Raw genomic sequence first — 23409 nt, forward strand, 5'->3', positions numbered from 1 at the left:
TTTTAAAACTAAAAGTAGACAAGACTGAGGTGCTCTCTTTTAGTCAGGTGGCATCCCCCATCTAGCCTTTGGTGGCCTTCTGCTTTGAATCCTCCACGTACAGTGGTATCGTCTGCTAAAAATCTAGGAATCAGGTTTGATGCCGATCTCTCTTTTGCAGCCCAATTCCAGCATATTTCTGTTTTGTTAAGATCTGCCAGAAAACTATTGAGTGTTCTCCCATAAGAGAACCAAAAGATCATTGTCCATGTCTTGGTGACCTCACACTTTGATTATGACAACTGCTTACACCTGGGGGTTCCAGGTTTTCTGCTCCTTAGATTACAAATAATTCAGAATGTGGCAGCTATGATCATTCGTTGGGTCCTTTTTCGCCATCACATCTCCCCCCCATTTGAGGTAACTTTATTCACTCCTGGTTGCCAAGAGGGTTGAGTTTAAAGCCCTGATATTTTCCTTCAGAGCCTTAAAGGGCACAGGGGTATAATACCTCAGAAATAGGCTTAGCTTGTACCATCAGTAATGAGTCCTGAGATCTAATCACCTGCAACTTTTTTCATTCCGAGGTATCCCAAAGCTCAATGAGGTGGCAGGTAATTCTCGGTACGGATGGCTAAGCTCTGGAACTCACTGCCTTCCCACATTTGCTCAGCCGAGAGAGATTAGGTATTCAAGAAAGATTTTAAAACATGGCTCTTCCGTCAAGCATAGTTTAAGCTGACCAGTCTATTATTTACTCTTGCTTTGACAACTATAGACTACAGGAGGCTTTATTGGTCGGAGGGTTCCAAGGCCTCAATTATGAATATAGCACTAACATTGGTTGAACATTGCTTTGAAGGGGATACTCTCACTGCAATACCAAAATGGGTACTTTTTACAAAGAAATTAATGGCAGCATATGTTCCTAAACAACGTAATAAACAACAACTAAGCAGGGAAATACAAGCACTGTTGAGGACTAACCTGTCTCTTATATGCGTTTACTGAAAAGAAATTGCAACAGAATATTGAAACAGATAAAGAACTGGCCTGATAATCAAGATTATTGTTCCAGTCTTGCTTTGGCCACCAGGACGCCTTGGTTGAGGTAGCTGCATACTGTACAAATAGCCTTGATTGATGTATATACAATATACAGTTTTGAAAACATGGTTTATATGTTTTATTTTTTGTTGTTTTATTTGCTATAAGTAATCCATCATTTATCAAAACTTTAACAAATATTTGTATTTGTTGTGGTTTTGATTAAAAATGTTTAATGTCCTAAAATAATTTTGTGATATGATTTTTCTTTTCAATTTAATGTCATTTTATTTATCTATAACAAATATATGTTTATTTTAAATATGTTTAAATGATTTAACTTTGTTATGTATTTAAATATTTAAACACCAGGAATCTAAGGCATATAACTAACCCTTCGAATATAACACACTTCCTCCACTGTTGCAAAGATATTACTAGACGTTTACCACCAACATTTTCATTCTGTGGATGACAGTTTACTATCAAAGGCCAGCAGCAGTTATTACCTCTAGTCCCATTAGAACTTCTCACTGTCTTTATCTATGCCCTGCCAATGGTGACATGAGGAGTACTGTGTGGGTAACATGTTTATTTTTTTAAGCTTGAGTTAGTGAGGTGCCAGCATGCTGGAAACAGCTGAGCCATCACCAGAATCATGCGCTAACACACAAGCTACAAATAAAAGCTGAGATGTCTATTACATCCCAGGTTAATGCTTTGTGAGTACAGTGTCACAAATGATCACATCATGTTTAAAAAAGTTCTGTTTTTATCTTGACTAGAGCAGGCCTTCTCAACTTTGTAAATAATTTCACCAACTGTGAATGGGCATACACTGTAAGGTTTGCATAATGAAAAATTAACATTTTGCCAAGAGTAATTCCAAGATAAGTTACATTTTGGAGTAAAGTGAGTAGCCCATGTTCTGCTGTCAAATATGATAATGTCTATGGGGAGCGATGTATCCATTTCTAGATAGTAATCTTGTAAATTTAGCACACATAAAGAGCTTCATGTGGATTTGCCAAATGTACCTCAAAATGCTGTATTAGGCACTTATTATGATGTCAGGCGGAAAGCTCGACGGAGGCTTTCCGCCCGACATCATGAGTTTCCATCGGACCACTGTATTACGATACTGGTAGTTGGAGGGAAATCTGTGTGAGAATTCTGCTCCTCTTCCGACGGGCTCACATAGCCTGCCATGGCTGTGGGAGGAATAGTAATCCTAAAATGACAGCGAAGCCAGCCTCGGATCTGCCGTAGGATTTACGATGTTGCTTTCTGTGGTCTTCCCGGCATGAAAAGGCAGGCAAAAAGTGACTTTGGGGGGCCTCTTCCCTCCAGGCCCTCCGCTATGGGGGCCAGTGGGCACCTATGGTGCCCCCCTAAACATCCCTGCACCATGTGGTGCCTGACATAGAGCACAGGGATGTTTAAAAAACATACATGTTTCTATTGCAGCGTGTGCTGTGGCGCTTTCCCTACTGCCGCACAAGCGGATGCATCCGATCGCTGAATCCTAATGCTGTGGGTGAAACTGCTGACTAATATTCGGGCGGTTCCATTCCATCCGATTGACATTGTAATCTGGCCCTTAGTCTTTTTCACTAGTGATGTGTAAGATGCTCTTCAGAACAGAGTTACTGATTAAATATTAAGTCCAGTATAGTTTTGGTACAGTTTTTATCAAACGTCTTTAAATCCGTGCTAAATCTATTTTAAACCTGGTGTATAATTCATTCGATTAATCAGCCTTGGATACTCTGCTTAAGGTATTTATCTCACTATGTAACACCCTTAATAGTGCCTAGTTGTAATTATTTATACTACATAATTTTCTGATAATGCTAATATGTAATTAAAAAGAATTATAACTTCAGTAATAAAATTATGACTTCACGACTATCATAACTCATTATTCATTGCCTGTTCGATATAAATAATATCAATAGTAGCAGAAGTCATTGTTTCAAAAAAGTGGTTATAAAAAACATAAGGGTCTGCTCGCAAATTTCACCTTGCTGTACATTTTGAATGATTACAAAATGTACGTTTTACCTATACTTACATCGTAAGGTCTCTGCCCGACAGCTGAGTCTCTAGAAACATTAAGTACAGTTTTCGGCAAATGTGGAAGGGACGCATGGGAACGAGCAGAAAGAGGGGCAGTCTTTTTCTTAAAGAGGATGGGATTAGAGAGGAGTAAGAGGGTTTAGGGAAGGTTAAAGAGGGGTTTAGGAAATTACGTCACCCACCCACGGAGGAGTAAGTCAATTGCTTTACTTTGGTGGTGGAAATATGTAAGTTACTTTTTGGAGCAAGTTTACACTTGGAGGCCTGCTACTCAAACATAAACTTTAATAAAGGGCGTAGTTTACGTAGTCATGCTACATGTAGCTACGCGAAGTGCACTTCGCACTATGCAAGTTACGCGTAGCTACGTGAACTGCGTAGTGCACTGTGTAAAATGCTGTTCGCACTAATTGCACAGTGCCGGATGCTTGTCCACAATGTGCAATCAGTGCAAATTGCATCTTGCACAGTGCAAGCGGTCGTTTTCTGCCGCTTGAGTGGATTTGTACTCGAGCGGCAGCTTTCTCAACGCAGACTGGTACTTTCTCATCGCGAGCGGTCACAAGCATACGCGATCACTCGCAATGAGAAACCTGACCTCCCCGCGTTGAGATTCTCGCTGGGAGGTTTATTTTCCACGCTCGCTATCAGCAACTTGATGTTGCTGATCATGAAGGAGGAAGAAGTCTCGCCGGGATATTATTTTGCTCGCTCGCGGTCGCCAACTTGACATTGAGGACCGTAAGCAAGCAAAAAACTGCCCGCTAAGTATTGTGCTATGTGCAATTCGCGTAGCACGTAGTTGTGCAAACTACACAAACTCCGCGAGCGTATCGTAGTCCTTTGTCCAGGCCTAATAAACGTACACTTTTGATTAAGTTTACTGCATTTTTGGTATTCACAAACTCACAAACCACAAGTTTAATTTTGCTAATAGTATTTTACAATTGTGCAGTCGTGGCGGAGACTTCGCACATAAAAAGATAGGCCAGTCCTATCTTTTTGTATGTGGATTTCTTCATCCCTACTAGGAGTCTTTACAGTCTGATGGTAGAGAGTTTTTTAGACACTGTACTGTGTGGCGAACCCCTGAATATGTAATGAGAATTCTTTTTATAAAAATGCCAAAAGCTCCAAAAAAGCTCAGGGGCATATTATCAAGGGATTTATCTCCACTTTTTTGGCTTTAAAAGCCAAGAAAGCTGAGATAAAATTATCTCCCTATTACCTAGCTGTCGCTAACACAAGTTAGCGACAGCTAGTAGGAGATAGCGACCATCTTGGGCCCCGCTTTGCATATCAGAGAAATTTATCACTAATGACATGCAAAGTGGGCGTGCCAAGATGTTAGCGACTGGAAACAGTCACTAAGATCACTATCTCCTATTACCAACTTTTGGAGATATTCGCGCTTAGCGCGAATATCTCCAAAAGCTAACACCTGCCCTGAGCAGTTCTTAGCCATGTTATCCAATGGGAGGTGGATAACATGGCTAAGAGCATTTTCTCGGTAATGCATGAATATCGCTGACTTTTCAGCGATATTCATGCATTTCGGCCGATTTTTATCGCTTAGGAGATAAACCTTGATAATATCAAGGCTCCTAAGCGATAAAAATCGTCGCTACACGGCGATAAAATTATTGCCGCTAAGCCAACCTAGCGATAATTATCGCTAGTTGTTGGTAATATGCCCCTCAGTCTCTGACTGCTGCTCATCTATAATGAGTTTTAAATCACAATTGTACAGAAAATAACCAAGCTTGAACCACTCTGCTGTCCCTACACTGACTGCAGAGTTTACGTATATGTAAGTATAGGTTCTAGAAGTAAAGGTGGGAGTGACACAGGGGAGTATGCGGTAAAGAGGTAGACTTACTCCTAAAGGGGATGGAGTTAAGGAGGAGTAAGAGGCAGGGTCGGACTGGCCTGTAGTGAAATCAGGAGGTGCCTGATGGGCTGGTCTGACTGGTCTGTGTGTAGGCCAGTTTGTGGGCTGTTTGTGGGACTGTTTAATTGTCTGGTCTATTTTTACTGCTGAATTCCCAGAATACTGAAACAAACAATGCCTATAGCAAGTTCAAGTAGATGAAGTCTTCTATGCCTAACAAAACACTTATGGGAAACATCCTTTACAACACAACCATTACATCACACTACACTTACAACGCAGTCATTATATTGCAACATCATTTACTACACATTTCACTACAACACAGGCTTTACAACGCATGACACTACATCACATGTCACTACAATGCAGGCATTACAACGCATACCAGTACAAGGCATACCATTACAAAGCATAGTACCCCTACACTATCCAAAACGTACCCTACTGCTGCATCCCCTGGAGTTAGAATAACAATTGTTACCCCTACACTATCCAACACTTACCCTACTTTTGCACCCCCTGGAGTTAGAATAGTAATTTTTACCCCTATACTATCCAATACATACCTTACATGCAATGTAATGGTATGCATTGTAATGGTATGCATTGTAAAGGTATACTGAGATGTATGGAATGCGTTGTAAAGGTAGTTTCTAAAAATGCAATGTAGTGTCATGCGATGTAATGGAGTGCGTTGTAAAGGATGTTACGATGTAAAAACTGCATTGTAAAGGCATACGTTGTAAATGTATGCGTTGTAATGTCAAACATTCAACACTTATACAGCTTGTGTTTACAAGTTCAAAACTGACTCAGTTTGAAAACTTGGGTAACTCTTTAGCTATCGATTCACTAATGGTGGCAACATTTATTTTAGTGCTGCGCCTATTTTCTGTCCCAGTCCAATCCTGGTAAGAGGGGTTGGGGGGGGTCAAGGTGGAGTTTAGAGAGGGTCATCACCAACCTATACTAGAGTAGGCCAATTACTTTACTTTACGGTGGAGACATGTAACTTACACTTTTAAATTCGGAGTTTGTGAATACTAAAAGTAGTAAACATAATATGCTTAGTTCATAGTAACCAGTTACAGGACCCTGAGACCACAGCAGTACCTGGGTGAAGTTTTAAATTGCAGGATAAAAAGCTAATATTTGAACTATTGACCTCAGGAGTTTACAGTCTAAAATGCACAACAGTTCCTGGTTAAGGGCTGAAGGGGACACGACCTTCCCATTACGTGGCCTTGCAACAGAAAATATGGTCTACATCATCTGCATCTGTAATTCAACTCTAAACATACGCAGACAGTGGCTGTACATGCTCTCTGGAACCAGCTAGGGGTGCACTCCTGCTGGCAAGCCATTCTGGCTTGCCTAAACTCTACAAATCACAGAATCATCTTCTCAATCGTAAAGTACCTTCAAGGAGTAGAGAGACAAAAGCCACACAACAGCCATTGGACATAAATCAAACTCCGCCCCCAGTGACGTGATCCTCAGCTCTCCGTCAAACGGTCTTCTCCGACAATGAACCTTTTTTAATTGCTGATCAATGTTTATAATTACCACTCAATTTCAATAAACTTTGTCTTTACAAATGTAAATAGTTTCTAATCATCACCTCCCTTTGCACTATCACTTTGTCTACCGTTTTAAATTCGTTTTTGTTTTGATAGCTCCAATTTTTAACTAGACTTTTGCATATGGTAGAAACCTCTGCTCGGAAGGAGTGCAGCAAACCTTTACTTTAAACAAACTCACGGAGAAGATTGCAGACTTCCTTTTCCAGTCATTCAATTATGTATGGAAATATTGACATTGGCCAGAAATTGGTCCACTCATCTGGAACTAGTGATGGTGTCAAACCTCACCCCACAGAGGCAGGGAGCCACAACACCCTCTCCGTACGCAGAGCACCGCCAAACAATAGCAGACCTCAGAGGATCGGGATTATAACTACATTTCCCGGCATGCTGAGAATCGCGTCACGCAAGAGACGCTGAACACGTCGTAAATCCGGAAAAAAAAGACCGCGCAAGAACCATCGGCGGCACCGATAATTCAGAATATTCCTGAGGTGTAGGCGGTAAGCTGTGGATGCGGTAAGCCCTCAAATCTTTGTTCCCTTGTGCCCTGGATCTCTCAGACGGCTCTGTTTGAGCTCTAGACTTTCGAACACGCAGTTAGCGTGTATCACGAACTCCCCGTGTTTCTCTCGGCTGAGAGAGTTGTTACGGTCTGAGCCCTTCAGACGAACATTGATAACCCTGACCGGGGATTGCTTTGTTTTAGTTGCAAGGCGCAGTTGTGCTGCGTTCCCTGTGGCTATAACAATAGCCAGATTTACCAGACATTTTGACTATTTAACACTGAACTAGAAACATACAGGCTTCTAGTATGCAAACAACGTTAAGAAAGTATTAACCCTGTTGGCTTTATATGTTTTCTCCACAACCCTGTTTATCTCTCTTTCAAGCAGGAGAAACGAGTGAGGGGTATCAAGTTCGAGGGATTATGTTACTGCTGTGTGTGCATCCATGAGATGGTATGTGTGGAGTGTTACGAGCATATAGCGTAGTAGTTATTAGAAGCAGGGTTTCATGCAAGTTCTTTTGTTTCTTATACAGTTGAGCAGAATCCCTGATACCTTCTCGAGTCTCTTCTCCTCGCATTATTTTCCTTTACAGGTAGGAGGAAGTGTACGTAGTAAAAGCCTTGTGTTTAACCAGGAGGAGTGTTAGAGTAAGGCGGGTACGGGGGGATTTATTCTAATAGCTTTGTCATTTCAGATCTCCCTCCCCGCTGTCACCTTCCTTTCCCTCCCCGGTGAAACTACCTTAATGGTCTGTGTTCTCTCCAGACTTTGGGGTGGTTCTTCCGGGGAAGGTGTGGGTCTTTCAGCACAGCTCCGAAGAGACATAGGCGGAGCCTGACAGATGGTTTGTTAACCAAGAAAACCAACGTCTCTGGTTTAGTATTCCACAGGTAGTCATTCAGCAGAAGGCTTTTAAATGTTTCCTGGCAGGCGTTGATGGGAGTCTAAGGCTGACTTTCCACAGAAAATTGATGAATGCCTTTTTGTCCAGGAGACTTGAAACACAGTTGGTGTCTTTAATGTGGGTGAGTTCATTTGTATAACGCAGAACTGAGATCTTTAAGCAAGTATATTCTCATGCAGTATCAATGAATTTACCATGTCTTTTTTCATGGCAGGCATAGCCATATACTACTGTCCTTTGCGTGGTAACTGTGGTCTCTTAAGACATTGCAAAGGTTGTGCTATTTAGTTGTAGCAGAAAGGACGTTCGTTTCTTGACAGAATGTGGCAAACCTATTTCCTGCATCTGTTAGTGCAGCAGTGGAGCCTTGTTTTGATTTCTAGAGACCCACAGTAACCCCCCACCCCCAGTGCCAATAAACACAAAGTGGAGACTGGAATTTAATGGCCCACTAAGCTTCTAGAAACCTTCCAGGGCATGCACGCTGACCTGTCAGCCAGCAAGGTGAAGGTATTAGCTTACCTTAATTGATGTATTTTGGGGTGCATAAGTCGCACCAGTGGCATAAAAGTCTGAAGTTACATGTGGCCCGCAGTATACATTTCTATCACCCTCATTGCTGCCCTTCTGCAGTCAAAAGCTAAAGCTATAACATGCCAAAAGTAAACCTTTCAACACCTTCAAAAATCCTACTTTTGGCATTAGCTACTTCACCTAGAAGTAGTGTTTTGAAGCTCACAAGGGAGGTGTCCATGAGGTGCAGAGCGTAGCCATTATAAATATACAGTTAGCAGGTTTTTAAAAAAACTAAAATAATAAAATATACTCACCTGCTGGCCGGCCAGATGGACGGCTGCCACCCCTTTTCCATCTGCTTCTTGGCTTCTGTTGGAGCAGGAAGCTGGATAGGCTCCCCTGAGCCAATCACAATGCTGCAATGCAGCTTTGTGTTTGGTAAGCACCCAGGCTCCCCTGAGCCACTCACAATGCTGCAATGCAGCATTGTAATTGGTCTGAGCACCGTGGTTCAGCACATAGATGGGGAATGGAAGCCTGGTAATGGTCTCCTTCCAGCTGTAAAGCAGCCTGGGTGGAGAAAATGGAAAGTGTACACTTAGGAGGATGCCACTTCTCCTCCCCCCTGCACAGCCTATCCCCACTCCACAAAACTGCCTCTGCACAGACAAATAAAATGATGATAACATCTCATTATTATCATTTTATTTTTCCTTTTTTGGCGTGCTGAAAAAAGGCAGTGAGACAACACTACTCCGCCTTAGCAGAGGAACCACCCCTGACAATAGTGCTAGTAAAACATTTCCCTGTGGTAAAACTCGCTTCAGATTTAAAAGTCATACTTTTGCATGGTGACTTGCAAATTACTTCCAGGCATTTTTAGAGCGTCGTGATATTTATTAAATGTTAATCTTAAGTGAAAATGGATTTCTCGTAAATATTGCCCAAATATGATTTGAAGTGTGGGTAGTCCTTAAACAATTTAACCAGTCTCTTTCCTTTACAGTGGAATGAAATGGCTCCAATCAAAGAACCTTTGTGTGCAGATAACCCATTGGTGGATCTCTAGCAAAAAGGCTGGGGTAAGTTAATTACTGGTACTTTGACTCATAGTTAACTGGGAATGTGAGGTGGGGAAGATCACAGATAACCTATGTTGGGCAAGCAGAACCCTTGTTTATAGAAAAAACCTTTAAAAAGCTTTCAGGCCTTTGGTATGAATTTACTTCTCAAATTGCTCATGTCACTTTAGGATGGGTCTGGACCCATTATCCGGTGTTTCTTTGTACTCATGTTTTGTAGGTTCTTCTCAAGGGTCTAGCCAACTGGCCTTATGTGGCCTAAGGCACGTAATGGATAAAAATGCCCATTTTCCAGAAAAAGAATTGACCATTGGGAGCAACTGTGTAGAATCCCTTAATGAAAAGACTGGTTGAGTTTGCATACTACTGCTACCTGTGTTCTGTTCCCCTACAAGTTGTGACTTGCAGCTTGGACACTATAGACATCCAGCTGGCAATACAATCAAGAACAATTACCCGCTTGCATGCTCGTGACGGAACCATTCCGTCACGATCCGCAGTGGTGCTGTGCTGGTGACGGCTGCTTTTGCTCCTGCGCTGACCATTCTGTTAGGCGGGCGGGGCCGTGACGGAACTATTCCGTCACAAGCACAGCGCCACCGCGGCTCGTGACGGAGTGGTTCCGTCACGAGCATGGCGGTGCCGCGCCACCCCGTCTCCCCCCTAGCGCCGCTGCAGAATTACCGCTGCGGCCAAGGGGTTAATGAAGGATTCTCACTCATGATCCAAAAGTGTATGCCTCTACAGCTGGATGAAGGATGTCTGTATGTATGAGTATGTTAGATTAGGGTGTGATGTGATGTGAGGTAGCTGTGGTGCTAAGGTGGATCATATTATGGGGTTATTTCTTGCAAATTAAGTTCAGAAAGCATACCAATTGAACATTTTGAAATGCTATAATGCTGAGATTATGAATTGCAGATAATGACACTGTATATGAAAGAACAAACAATTATAAAACGTCATGTTTTTTGTACTTTAAAAAATAGTTTTTAACTTTTGATAAATTGAATTGGATAAAAAAGAATGGATTTGAATAGAAAATTGTTGTGAATATTGTGATAATGCAACAGAGGGGAGCCCAGTGAGCTATAGTAAGCCAATAGTTAATTAGACATGGGTCGAGTGGGAGTGCTCTTGTAGCTGATATATATGGTGACCTGTAGCGTGTGTCTGGCTGAGGGTCAGTTGAAGGAATAGGATGAGCAGCAAGGAGGCTGCTCCAGGTTGGGCTTTATCTGTAACCTACAACTAAGCTAATAAACCTTCTTCTTTTATGACCTACGAGCATCCATCTTTGATTGTAGCAGTCAAGAAAGAAAGACAACATACCTTTTCCATCTATGTGCCAAGGATCAGGAACAACATCGCAATACTCATTATGACTACCCCTAAATTGCTCCAATTTAGGAAAGAGTTGGAGACTCATCTCTTTAAAGAACACTACATCAGGTAGAGTCAATTGTCCACAATTCAGCATCCTCTCCTATTACTCACTGACTTTAAGTTAGCGTTCAACCATGTGCAGTACTCCACTGCATTTTGGCTAGGTTCCCTAATTAGAAATAACATATAAATACATTCATATATAAATTCAAAGAAGTTGGTCCTTAAATACAAATATAAGCCTCGGTTGTCTAATTGAAACATGATTCACCTTAGCAGGGCACTAGATTATTACTTTGGGTGAGTTCATACCTTGCCTTCCCACCAAATTAACAATCTAGAATCTTGCAGGTTCTTTGTGAATATATCCATTGATACAGGAAACTTTTAGAAAATGTGTTTTAGGGATTAGGATTATAATTTGTTAGAGGAAAGATGTCTATTGCATTGGTACTGCATTTATTTGAACAGTCTAGCATCCAAAACTGCTTGACTGAGTTTATTTAAATACTTAGTTAACCCACACTTTGACAGCAGATTGTATATGGTAAGCCTTCATCAATATGAAGGTTGTTTTATGAGTCAGCCTGATTAACAACAAATGATTTACCATGAATCTACAACTTGCAAATGATCATTTATTGTTTCAAACTGGCTAAACTAAAGTGTTCGAAAACAACATCATCCATAATAGGCAGCATTTTAGTGACACTCGATTTAAACCAGACATAATTCAATAATGAATATACACAAAGGCAATTATTTTTCAGTGTCTAAAATGTTTATCTGAATATAATAACATTTTTAATTATTTACTTGTCCCAAAACCAGGCAGGCCTAATTTATAATCACTATTGAAACCGAAGAAGATCTGACACAACAACAAAGAAAACATAATGTTTAACATACTGATGCTTAGACTTCCACTCTGAAAATCAATACTCAACATCATAAGTATCTGCTTTACTCCTTTATCTCACATGTGAGCTGCTACACTATTGTATTTTATTAATTCATTACAAATTATGGACTGCTATTCAGGGGTGCAGCTATCAATGGCGCAGTGGTGTAGATGGCGCAGAAGCACTGGACTTGTAGGGGCGGTGGGGCTGACTCCCCTTCATCTATAACCTGCTAAGAATGCTTAAACCAATGACTCTCTGGGGCTTGACTCTTAGTTTTTAGGTGGTATGCCTTAAAGTGAGAAATATTCTGGGTTACAATTCAGGCTTTTCTGAATTTCACTGTTCTAATCAACCCCTTCGGGCTACGACTTGCATTGGCTCAGAGTTTGAGTTGGTCTTCATGGCCTGTTTTGCATCGGTACTCCAATACCCTAGTTGAAGTCTGATGGGTATGCATGTCTCTTCTAATATGTATTGACGGTGAGAAGCCTTGGACCCGTTTGGTGCCGATCCTCGCATAAAAAGCAGACTGCAGGCGGTCTAGCTGTACAAGGGGACGGCAACTGGCCTTTTTATCAAAAACGACGAGCTTTGTGGAAGACGGCAAACTATTATCTGTAGCGTATCTTGCTACATATAAACGGGAGAAACTCTCAGGCAATTGGGAAGCATAACCTTTTACCACTTCGTTTTGTGCCTATTTCAAATCCATAGGATCCACAAACTATAAATAGATAACCATTATATGGTATCGTGTACAAGTGCGAAGGTCTGAGGTCTCTGTCTGATCCGCCAAAAGATATTTTAAATGAGTTGTGGGAATTGAATTTGTAATCCTGAAGAAGGTGTTGGCTTTAAAAACAAGTGCCAAACCGAAACGCATCGATGCATTTGAGCTGTGACACATTAAGTTTCTGGAATACAACTACTCCAATTACAATATTAGCATAGGATTTGGAGTTTGATTAAATTCTTTGGCTAATGTACTCATCTCATTTTAATTGGAATCATTTTCCTTATTTTTCCCACCGGATGCAGTATTATGTGTATAACTGTATTTGTTTTTAATGGATATAACAGTGTATACTATGTTTTTTAATATATATTGCAATAAACTGTACTCTTTTTAATAATCTATTATTATTGTTATTATCATTTTGCTCCGTATCTGTTGCTCAAACTAATGTTGTATGGAATGATGTGGATGTAAGTGTTGGCTATTTGTAAGTTCACCCAAAGGGGAAACTTTACTGAAAATTCTTCTAATATGCATACTGTTCATATTCTCTTCATGCTGTATGCAGGTGCACATTTCTAATCCTAGCTATGATATTGAAGAATGTTTGAGCAGTCATTTGGCTAACTTTGAAGCACCTTCTTGACATGAAGCTCTAAACCACTATATTGGCTTGTGGCCACAAGGTTGTGAACTGCATATGCTTGAAGTTCAGATGTGCTGAAAACTGAAGGGGCTTCAGACTGTTAAATGTGGTTCTGTTGTCAGTTTTGATCCTTTCAGGAATCCCAGGCTACAATCATATTGTAAATTGCAAAAATAACTTCTCACAACTAAGTTTGTCACTTGACTAGTGGAAGGTGTGACTATTCAACCATGACGTGTATGTATTTGCCAGATCTTCATGGGCCTAGTAAGTCAACAACACTGTTCTACCATGGTCTACCATAGTCGTTCATGGAGTTTTGACATTTGAAGTGGGAGAGTGTATGTATTTCTGCTGACGGGCAAAGCGTTTCAGTGTCTCTTCCACTAGGTAGTCTAGATTGACAAACCGAACTGTTTCTTGTAGTGGTTGCTTGCTGGCACAAATTCCTCTCCACCTTTATAAGCCAGATCAACATTCCACTGTGAAGTGTTGTTGGTATTATGAGGTATTTGTGCCAGAGTAGAAGGTTACACTGAGTGATGGAGAGGTAATATTTTACATGTTAAAATGAGTTCAAGATCTTTCAGTCTCCTTTGATGCATCTTCGAGGCGTCGCCACTTGTCCTGTTCAGTTCGCCTCTTCACTTCCTTTGGAGTTTGATCACAGCTTGAATATTTGATTTGAAAAGAATTTATAAAGCGCGGCTAACACCATTAGGTTTCTTGGCGCTGTGCTGGGGCGTGTTGAAAATAGATGGAAGAAAAAACTAAATCTAAGGATATGAGATAGTGAAAAGGAAGGTTTTGAGAAGTGATCTGAAGCCAAAGTATGAAGGTGCCAGTCTGAGGGAAGGAGGAAGGGAGTTCCAGAGGGATGGGGCCAAGAGAGAAAACCTCAGGCCCCCATGTTTTTTCCTCTTGAACCTAGGGACGGATAGCAGGGCCATTTGCGATGACCGTAAGTTGCGGGACGGAGTGTAGGAGTGGAGAAGAGAAGAAATAAAAGAGGGACCTAGACCAGAGAGAGACTTGAAAACAGTGCAACCTAGCTTGAATTGGCAGCGGGCAGAAACCGGCAGCCAATGAAGACTCTTTAAGAGTGGACGGACGTGTTGATCTTTAGGCTGGTGAAAAATCAGGCGGGCAGCCTGATTTTGTATCAGCTGGAGTCTTCTCTGTTGGTACTCAGGAATACCGACGTATAGCGCGTTAGCATAGTCGAGTCGACTGATCACTAGCGCCAAGAGTGCTAACGTAAGCGCTTCGATGGTAAGAAGGCGGGATATTTTCCGGAGTTTCCTGAGTTGGAAGTGGCTGGCGGACACCACTGCACTAATCTGAGGGGTCATTGAGAGGTCGTTACTAATAATGACAACCAGACTTTTGGCAGAGTTGACTGGAGAGGGAGGGCTTCCAAGGCTGGCAGGCCAGATGGAAGGTTGCCATGGATTGGAGGCTCCCCCGACAAGAATTAATTCAGTCTTGTCTGGGTTGAGCTTCAGATGATTTAAGCTCATCCAGTCGCTGATGAGACAGAGTGTATTTTGGAAGGTAGAGATGGAGTCCTCGGAAGAATCAATATTAAAAATCAGTTGAATATCATCCGTGTAGTTGAACGCAGTAACGCTCAACCCGCGGAGGGCACGGAGTAACGGGGCCAAGTATAAGTTAAAAAGGAGAGGGGATAATGAAGAGCCCTGAGGAACGCCACAGGACAGCTCAACCTGAGTGGCAGAAAACTGAGACAGCCTGACAGCTTGTTTTCGTCCTGTCAAGAAGGACTGGACCCAGGCAAGGGCGGTCCCTCGGATGCCGGCTTCCTCGACACGGTCGACCAAGATCCCGTGGTCGACCGTGTCGAAGGCGGCCGATAAATCCAGAAGGACAAGGGCTTGTCGGATGTTAGCATCAGCCCCTCTGCGCAGTTCGTCCATCACGGAGAGAATGACGGCCTCCGTTGAGTGCGCAGGTCTGAACCCTGCCGGTTTAGGATCTAAAACACACGAGTCCTCAATAAAGGTGCTGAGTGTGTGGGTCACGTGCGACTCCAGAACTTTGCTGAGGAAGGGGAGGAGGGATATAGGGCGGTAATTGCTCAAAATGGAGGGGTCTGCTGAAGGTTTTTTTAAAATGGCAACCACCTCGGCTTGTTTAAAGGAGCACGGGACAGCCCCAGTGACCAGGGAGCTATTTATGAGGGCCAGAGGGGGCTCGGGGCAGGAGATGAAAGCGGCTCGAAGAACCGAAGGAGGACAGCAGTCACGAGGGGAACCAGAGGAAATTTTGTGCAAAAGCGAAGAAAAAATAGCCATCGACATGGAGGGAATAGCAGAAAGAGTATGAAGATTAGAATATTTTGAAAGCTCAGTGGTTAGGGAATGAGCAGGCAAAGTTTGGGCAGCTATGCTGGATTTGATTTTTGCAATTTTTTCAATAAAAAAAACGTTCAAGGAATCGCACAGGGTTTGGGAAGGAAGTGGCCCTAATGTAAGTCTGGCTGGATTGGATAATTCTTCCACAATGGCAAATATGTCCTTCGACTTATTCGTGGAATCCATGATTTTTGTGGAAAAATAAGTAGATTTAGCAAGAGCTATGGAGGTTTTATAGTTTTTAAGTAAAGAGGAAAATACCTCCTTATTCTCAGGGGAGTACCCTCGACGCCAACGTCGTTCTGCTTGGCGGAGGCCTAATTTAAGAGCTCTCAGGTCCTCGGTGTACCACCTTTGAGCGTCATGGCAACGTCTGGCTCTAACTAATTTCAGTGGAGCTACTGCGTCAGCAGCAGAAGTGAGCCAGCGAGTGAGATTTAGTGACTGAGTGTCGATAGAAACAGGTGAATCGGGGGTAGAAGGGGCTGAGGAAAAAAGAATGGAGTGAAAAGTGTTCAAATCTGACCTATTCCAATTACGGGCCAGGAAGTTCGTCTCTTGAGGCTTAACAGTGGGACAAGGGATCCCTAACGTAAATGTAATTAAAACATGGTCTGACCATAGACATGGCAGGATAAGGGGGACTGAAATGTCCAAACCAGATGACCACACCTGATCTAAGATGTGCCCTTTTGTGTGCGTGGGCGAGTGGATATGCTGAGTACAATTCAGGCCTGACATAAGGTCCGTAAAGGCTAGAGAGCTGGGAGATTCGTGAATGTCTAGGGGCCAATAATTAAAATCACCTAAAACCAAAATGTTAGAGTTATTGATGGAAAGCTGGGCGATGAGGTCACCAAACTGGGCAGGAAAGTTGGGCATAGATGAGGGAGGGCGATAGGTAAGAGCACATATGAGAGAGAATCCTGACAGTTCCAGTCGGATTACCAGGCAGTCTACCGAAGGAATGCTGGTAGTAGGCACTATGGAGAAACGAATCGGGTGCTTAAAGATAGCGGCAACTCCCCCTCCGGCTTTGCCGGAGGCACGATTCGCTTGTAGTATGTGATAGCCAGGGGGGGAAGCGGCCAGGATGTCGGGGGCAGAATCATCGGTTAACCAGGTCTCGGTCAAAAATAGGATGTCGGGTTGTTCTGACTCCAAAAGATGAAAAATGTCAAGTTGATGACTGACCAGAGACCGGGTGTTAAGGTAAAGGACCGAAAGGGAATGATGGGGGGGTTTTGTCAATAAGTGGGAACCAGGTCTGGGATCCGAGGTCAGGGGCCTTGGAATGGAATATGGCCTACTTATTTCGGGGAAGGAGCTACGGGTAGTAAGCAGGCCTAGAGAGACCAGCCTGGGAACAGACTCAGGTGGGGGAAGTGCGGGATTATGACATGCAACGAGTGATGCGCGGGTATACGTGAATAGAGGGACAGGGTAACGCGCCCCTAGCCCCGGTCGGCCGCGGACGGGCGCAGACGGGCTTAACTCTGGCGCAACTCCGGCGCGCCTACGTCGCGCCCGCTGCGCTCGTCCGCTGCGCTGACACATAAGGGCCGTCTATGTAGGCGGTGACGCGGTGGGGGAGGAGTCAGGAGGGCGGGGTGGGCGTCGTGAAGTTAAAAAATACAGGTAGCCGTTCGCCGCTCGTATTCAGCGGGACGGTAAGAGGAAGAGCAGTGAAGCAGCTAGCAATCAGCAGTGCAGGTAAAGTGAAGTTAAAAACAGAAGTCTATTCCCAGCGCTCAGCGCGAAGCCCTCTGCCACAGGGCTTTAGACAGCGCGCGAGGGGAAGTAGGCGAAGCTAAGTAAGCGGTGACGCGGTGGGGGAGGAGTCAGGAGGGCGGGGTGGGCGTCGTGAAATTAAAAATACAGGTAGCCGTTCGCCGCTCGTATTCAGCGGGACGGTAAGAGGAAGAGCAGTGAAGCAGCTAGCAATCAGCAGCGCAGGTAAAGCGAAGTTAAAAACAGAAGTCTATTCCCAGCGCTCAGCGCGAAGCCCTCTGCCCTCTGCCACAGGGCTTTAGACAGCGCGCGAGGGGAAGTAGGCGAAGCTAAGTAAGCGGTGACGCGGTGGGGGAGGAGTCAGGAGGGCGGGGTGGGCGTCCTGAAATTAAAAAATACAGGTAGCCGTTCGCCGCTCGTATTCAGCGGGACGGTAAGAGGAAGAGCAGTGAAGCAGCTAGCAATCAGCAGCGCAGGTAAAGCGAAGTTAAAAACAGAAGTCAATTCCCAGCGCTCAGCGCGAAGCCCTCTGCCACAGGGCTTTAGACAGCGCGCGAGGGGAAGTAGGCGAAGCTAAGTAAGCGGTGACGCGGTGGGGGAGGAGTCAGGAGGGCGGGGTGGGCGTCGTGAAATTAAAAAATACAGGTAGCCGTTCGCCGCTCGTATTCAGCGGGACGGTAAGAGGAAGAGCAGTGAAGCAGCTAGCAATCAGCAGCGCAGGTAAAGCGAAGTTAAAAACAGAAGTCTATTCCCAGCGCTCAGCGCGAAGCCCTCTGCCCTCTGCCACAGGGCTTTAGACAGCGCGCGAGGGGAAGTAGGCGAAGCTAAGTAAGCGGTGACGCGGTGGGGGAGGAGTCAGGAGGGAGGGGTGGGCGTCGTGAAATTAAAAAATACAGGTAGCCGTTCGCCGCTCGTATTCAGCGGGACGGTAAGAGGAAGAGCAGTGAAGCAGCTAGCAATCAGCAGCGCAGGTAAAGCGAAGTTAAAAACAGAAGTCTATTCCCAGCGCTCAGCGCGAAGCCCTCTGCCCTCTGCCACAGGGCTTTAGACAGCACGCGAGGGGAAGTAGGCGAAGCTAAGTAAGCGGTGACGCGGTGGGGGAGGAGTCAGGAGGGCGGGGTGGGCGTCGTGAAATTAAAAAATACAGGTAGCCGTTCGCCGCTCGTATTCAGCGGGACGGTAAGAGGAAGAGCAGTGAAGCAGCTAGCAATCAGCAGCGCAGGTAAAGCGAAGTTAAAAACAGAAGTCAATTCCCAGCGCTCAGCGCGAAGCCCTCTGCCACAGGGCTTTAGACAGCGCGCGAGGGGAAGTAGGCAAAGCTAAGTAAGCGGTGACGCGGTGGGGGAGGAGTCAGGAGGGCGGGGTGGGCGTCGTGAAATTAAAAAATACAGGTAGCCGTTCGCCGCTCGTATTCAGCGGGACGGTAAGAGGAAGAGCAGTGAAGCAGCTAGCAATCAGCAGCGCAGGTAAAGCGAAGTTAAAAACAGAAGTCTATTCCCAGCGCTCAGCGCAAAGCCCTCTGCCCTCTGCCACAGGGCTTTAGACGGAGGTATAGAAGGATGTGTGAGTTGGTCTAATATGAAATGTATGTATTCTTGGTCTGTGGATCTTCTGTTCCTTTTAGTCAGAAGTAGGTATCAGAACATGTAGTTGGCTGGGCTGCTTTCTTTAACCAGTTTTTGTGACTTTGCTGTATGACTTACTGAATGGCAAAAATTATTTTGTGTTTGGCTCCACCACATAGGTGGCGCAACCCCCGAATCAAACTAACAGCCGCGGCCCGTGGAGGGAGTTGCGGTGGGGCAGAGAGGTGGGGCGGGTGTGCTAAAAACCGGAATATGGATAATTGGAGGTAAGTAAACAATTTAATTAATAAAACAAATTTCGTAGCGCACACTGCATCGCATTTTGCGAAAGCGGCCCTGTAACAAGACGGCCCCCAGGGGCACAAAATCAGCCCCACCCAGGGAAACGCCCGGTGCCCGCTATGACACCATGAACAGCTGGCAGGGAAAACCCAGGAGCTCTCCATTCACATTTTCAGCAGGAAGGAAGCACTTTTGCGAGGCTCCCTTTTTAGAGGAGATGCGATGAAGCACCATCTATAGGAAAACATATTCAGGAGCAGTCCACAGCACTCACCTCATGCTGGGCTTCTGTGAGAGCACTAGGGGCACACAGGTTTCATGAAAGCAGGCAGCAGGCCAGCACACAGCGTTATTGGGGCAAAGATGCAGCCCTTCCAGCAGATCAGCACAACAGGGCAAACTCAAGATGGCAGTTTCCTAGCAGCACAGCAGTCTTCTGGTGCAGGATGTAGAGCCATCGGTGTCTGGTTACAAGTCCCACACAGTGTCTAAACATATGGGGTCAGAGCTGTATCTACACTCCACAAGTATTTGTTCTGGTGGCACTTCAAACACTTTTTGGAAGTGCACCACACCCCTATTCACATCCCAAGCCCTGGCTCCAGACACACTACAGATGGGTGGAGCCAGCATTGTGAATGTCAGGCACAGCCATGTTCAGGTGCAGGTGCAACTCCTTCCACCACTCTAAATGCAGACCAAGTCCATTAAGGTGCAAGGGAAACTCCTCCCACCAAACTAAATGCAGCCAAGGTCTATTCAGTCCAGCTCGGAGTCACCCAGGAAAGGCAGGACACACCTCAACCCCCATGTGACTGTCTAGAGTGAATATATGTCCCCTTCTCCTGTCAGTCTAAACGTACGGTGAATACACAACCAGGCAGGGCATAAAGAGTCATAAACACACAGAAATGCTCACTTCTAAATTGGCATTTCTAAAATAGTAATAACAAATCCTCTTTCACCAATAAGCAGGATGTATTATCACTATTCCAAACATATCAAACATGGCCACTCCACCCCTTTCATATTAGAAATGCATTGGGAATTCCCAATGCAAACCTATGGGAGGGAAGTCTCACAGCAGTGAGAAACCAAATAGGCTGTTGGTCACTACTAGTGCATGCCACACAGTTAAGGCATGTTCTACTATTTACCTAAACAGCACCCTGCCCATTGGGCGAGCTAGGGCCTACCTTGGGAGTGACTTATATGTAGTAAAAGGGAAGTTTAAGATGTGGCAACCCCTTTAAATGCCTCTTCACTGCAACAGCAGAGGCCTGAGACTGGCTTGAAAGGCTACTTTGGAGGGTGGCACAAGCAGTGCTGCAAACCCACTAGTAGCACTTAATCTGCAGGCCCTGGGTATATGGGATACCAATGTACAAGGGACTTACTGGTAAATTAAATATGTCAAATAGGTGTAGACCCATTTTACCAAGTTTACAAGAGAGAGCACATGCACTTTATCACTGATCAGCAGTGGTAAAGTGCCCAAAGTCATAAAAGTAACAAAAACAGGTCAGACAAAATACAGGAGGAAGGCAAAAGGTTTGGGGATAACACTGCAAAAAGGGCCAGTTACAACACCTTACATTTGGTGGTAAGAAATCTGGTCCCTGTGACTCCGGCCGTTACGTAAGATAATGGATTGCTAGTGTGATCTTCTATATTTTAGTGTTTGATATTTCTGACTCTAAGTATAGAGTGTGTAAAGTCAATATATGTGTCCTCAATTTTTTGGGCAATATTTTAGTTGCCAATATTTTGTTGGCAAAATTTCATCAGAAAATCCATATGTTGAAATAGAATGGCATGTTGTCCTACTGGGCTGGCTTATGCTGTGAGTTATGTGTATATTGCAGGTTAAAATTATTACATGTTGGTGACATTGCTGACTTCTCATTTGAGGGTTTGGAAAGCTCCTTTGGATTCTTGCATCTATTCCAATGGGCCTACTTGTTTTGTGAAATCTTGTGGTGGGCTGCTCATCATAGAATAGGTCTTGAGCGGTAACTTCTTGATTCTAAGGAGGATAGAATGCAAATGTAAGAATATTCCTCGGGTGATAATAATTAATTCATTAATGGTTTTGCCTTTCTAATTGTCAGACTCTTGCTTTTATCTGAAATGTGCTTAAAGAAATTGAGTTGTCCTGTGACATTTTTAAATGTTTCAGTATTCTAAGCTAGGTTCGCTTGACATAGTGCTCTATTGTGGTCTTTCCAGAATGTCCTTAGTAGAAGGATGTTATTGCTATAGCTGATAGCATTGGTGATTTTCAAGATCACTCTTCTCAGTGCTTCTTGGAAGATTTCAGCCAATGAGCCTATACCAAAGGTGAGTGGTGAGTATGCTAAAGTACCATCCAGCTGCTCTAGCTGATGGTATCTTTTATTTAGGTATAGTTTGCAGATTTTTCAGGCTCAATTCATAGACTGACTATGTCTTTCAAGTGGGGGCCAGGGTCTCTCTCTCTCTCTCTCTCTCTCTCTCTCTCTCTCTCTATCGCTCACTCTCTCAATGGCTGTATTTCGAATTAGCATGTATGCCTGTGTGATATTTTTTGGGGAATTTCACATTACACTTGTTACAAGAAATGATGCCATTATGCCACTTGTTACAAGAAATTGGGCCATTATGCCACTTTGCTTAATTAAGCACCATTCGCAGTACAAACTTTCAGCAAATGGCACAATTCGCAGTCGAGATTTACAGCAAACTTTCAGGTACAGCAGAATGCAAGAAGCTATTGTTCGTGGTGCTCTTGTTTGAATGAAACCTGAACACAAAAATTGATACAACCATGCATTTTGAACTAAAATATAGTGCAGAATGGCGGATTGGCATTTTGACTAATGACGCGTAATTTCGAGTGATTTTGCCATATGTTGCATAATACACGAAAGCCAGTTAAGTGAATTCCATCCACCACATATCAAGCACAGAGAGGCTTTTATTTCAATGTTTCTCTCTGGGACTATCACTAGTTGTAAGACACATGACGTGATGCCACAGGACTGTACGATGATGTTAGCTGCTAGTGGTTCTTCAATTTCATGTTAGACCGTTTTCTAGGTCGAGTCTAGGCAGCGCGCATGCGCTGTCTGGAAGACCTGGAGTAATCTGTATACAGAGTAAAAACCCGCCTGCTGCTTGCTATTTGTTCCCTCCAATGTTGCTCTGCATTCCGGGCTCCTTTTTGGCTTTGCTCCTGAAACCTCACTTCCGTTTCGTGGGAAGCAGCACCGACCAACTACAGTTTAGTTACACTGTAGGGCTGCATCAGTTTAGCTTTGGGACTACTTAATTTTATTTTTTCACCATCGAGCCCGCTTTACGGGATTCCATGCTGCTAACATTTATTTATGTGTATGGGTGCCCTGCTTTGTGAAAGCTCGGTACTTCTTTCATATTTTTCGGGCATTTTTTAATAGGGCACAGTATACTGCAAAGTCAACAGGGAGAGCATGTGGCCTTACAGCAAAAACTGCCGACTTTGGAGGTGGAGGACCAGATTCGAGCCTCGTCGTCGGCTCACCGTCCTGTGATTCTGGCAAAATCACTAATCTCTTTGTGCCTACCAAATAAAATAGATGTGTCCTTATGAAATGTAACTGGTGCTTTAAATCGAGTTTGGGCTATGTAAATCGGCGGAAAAAGTCAAATCAACTTTTCTTTTCTTTCAGTGAAAGACCCTATACCATGCTTTCACTTACATAGTGGCCCACCCCTTTCTTTAGACACTGCTGCCTTATTCAGGTTACAGCGAGACATGTCTAAAGATAGGGGTGTGCACACCATTAAAGTGAAAGCAGGGCATTTGGTGCTTTTACCAAAAACATGTGTTTGTGAACTGGGAGGTGGAAGTTGGTGCCTCTCTTTAGATCTGTACCCAGTGGCACTTTTCGGCTGGTACCTGGGTCGCCTTTTTCTTTATAGACCTAAAGAGGAAAATCTTAAAGCAGCGTTATTTTTCACTGAATTGTACAAGGCATAACCAACAATATTTTAGCTTTGAACAGTTGAGTATTTTCTGCCAAAAGTAACCAATCGCACTTTGTATATTCCCTTTCATTTCTCAGTGTAGAGTGGACAAAGAGTAAAACTTGATTCAAACGTAAAAATGGGAGCGTGGATCAAATTCAAAATGAGAAACAGGTGAT

The 23409-nt window shown here is 43.9% G+C and overlaps 1 long non-coding RNA gene across 1 annotated transcript in view; it reads left to right on the top strand.

Moving 5' to 3' along the window:
- Window positions 1–7065: 7065 nt before the first annotated feature.
- LOC144827799 (uncharacterized) overlaps window positions 7066–23409 on the top strand; it is a 76748-nt gene continuing 60404 nt past the window's right edge. Inside the window, exons 1-4 of the long non-coding RNA XR_013610383.1 lie at window positions 7066–7101; window positions 7479–7544; window positions 7627–7686; window positions 9521–9596. This is a non-coding gene — a long non-coding RNA (uncharacterized LOC144827799). The remainder of the gene's footprint in view (window positions 7102–7478; window positions 7545–7626; window positions 7687–9520; window positions 9597–23409) is intronic.

The sequence above is a fragment of the Lissotriton helveticus genome, chromosome 4_1, assembly GCF_964261635.1.
Source record: "Lissotriton helveticus chromosome 4_1, aLisHel1.1, whole genome shotgun sequence".
NCBI classification, from domain to species: domain Eukaryota; kingdom Metazoa; phylum Chordata; class Amphibia; order Caudata; family Salamandridae; genus Lissotriton; species Lissotriton helveticus.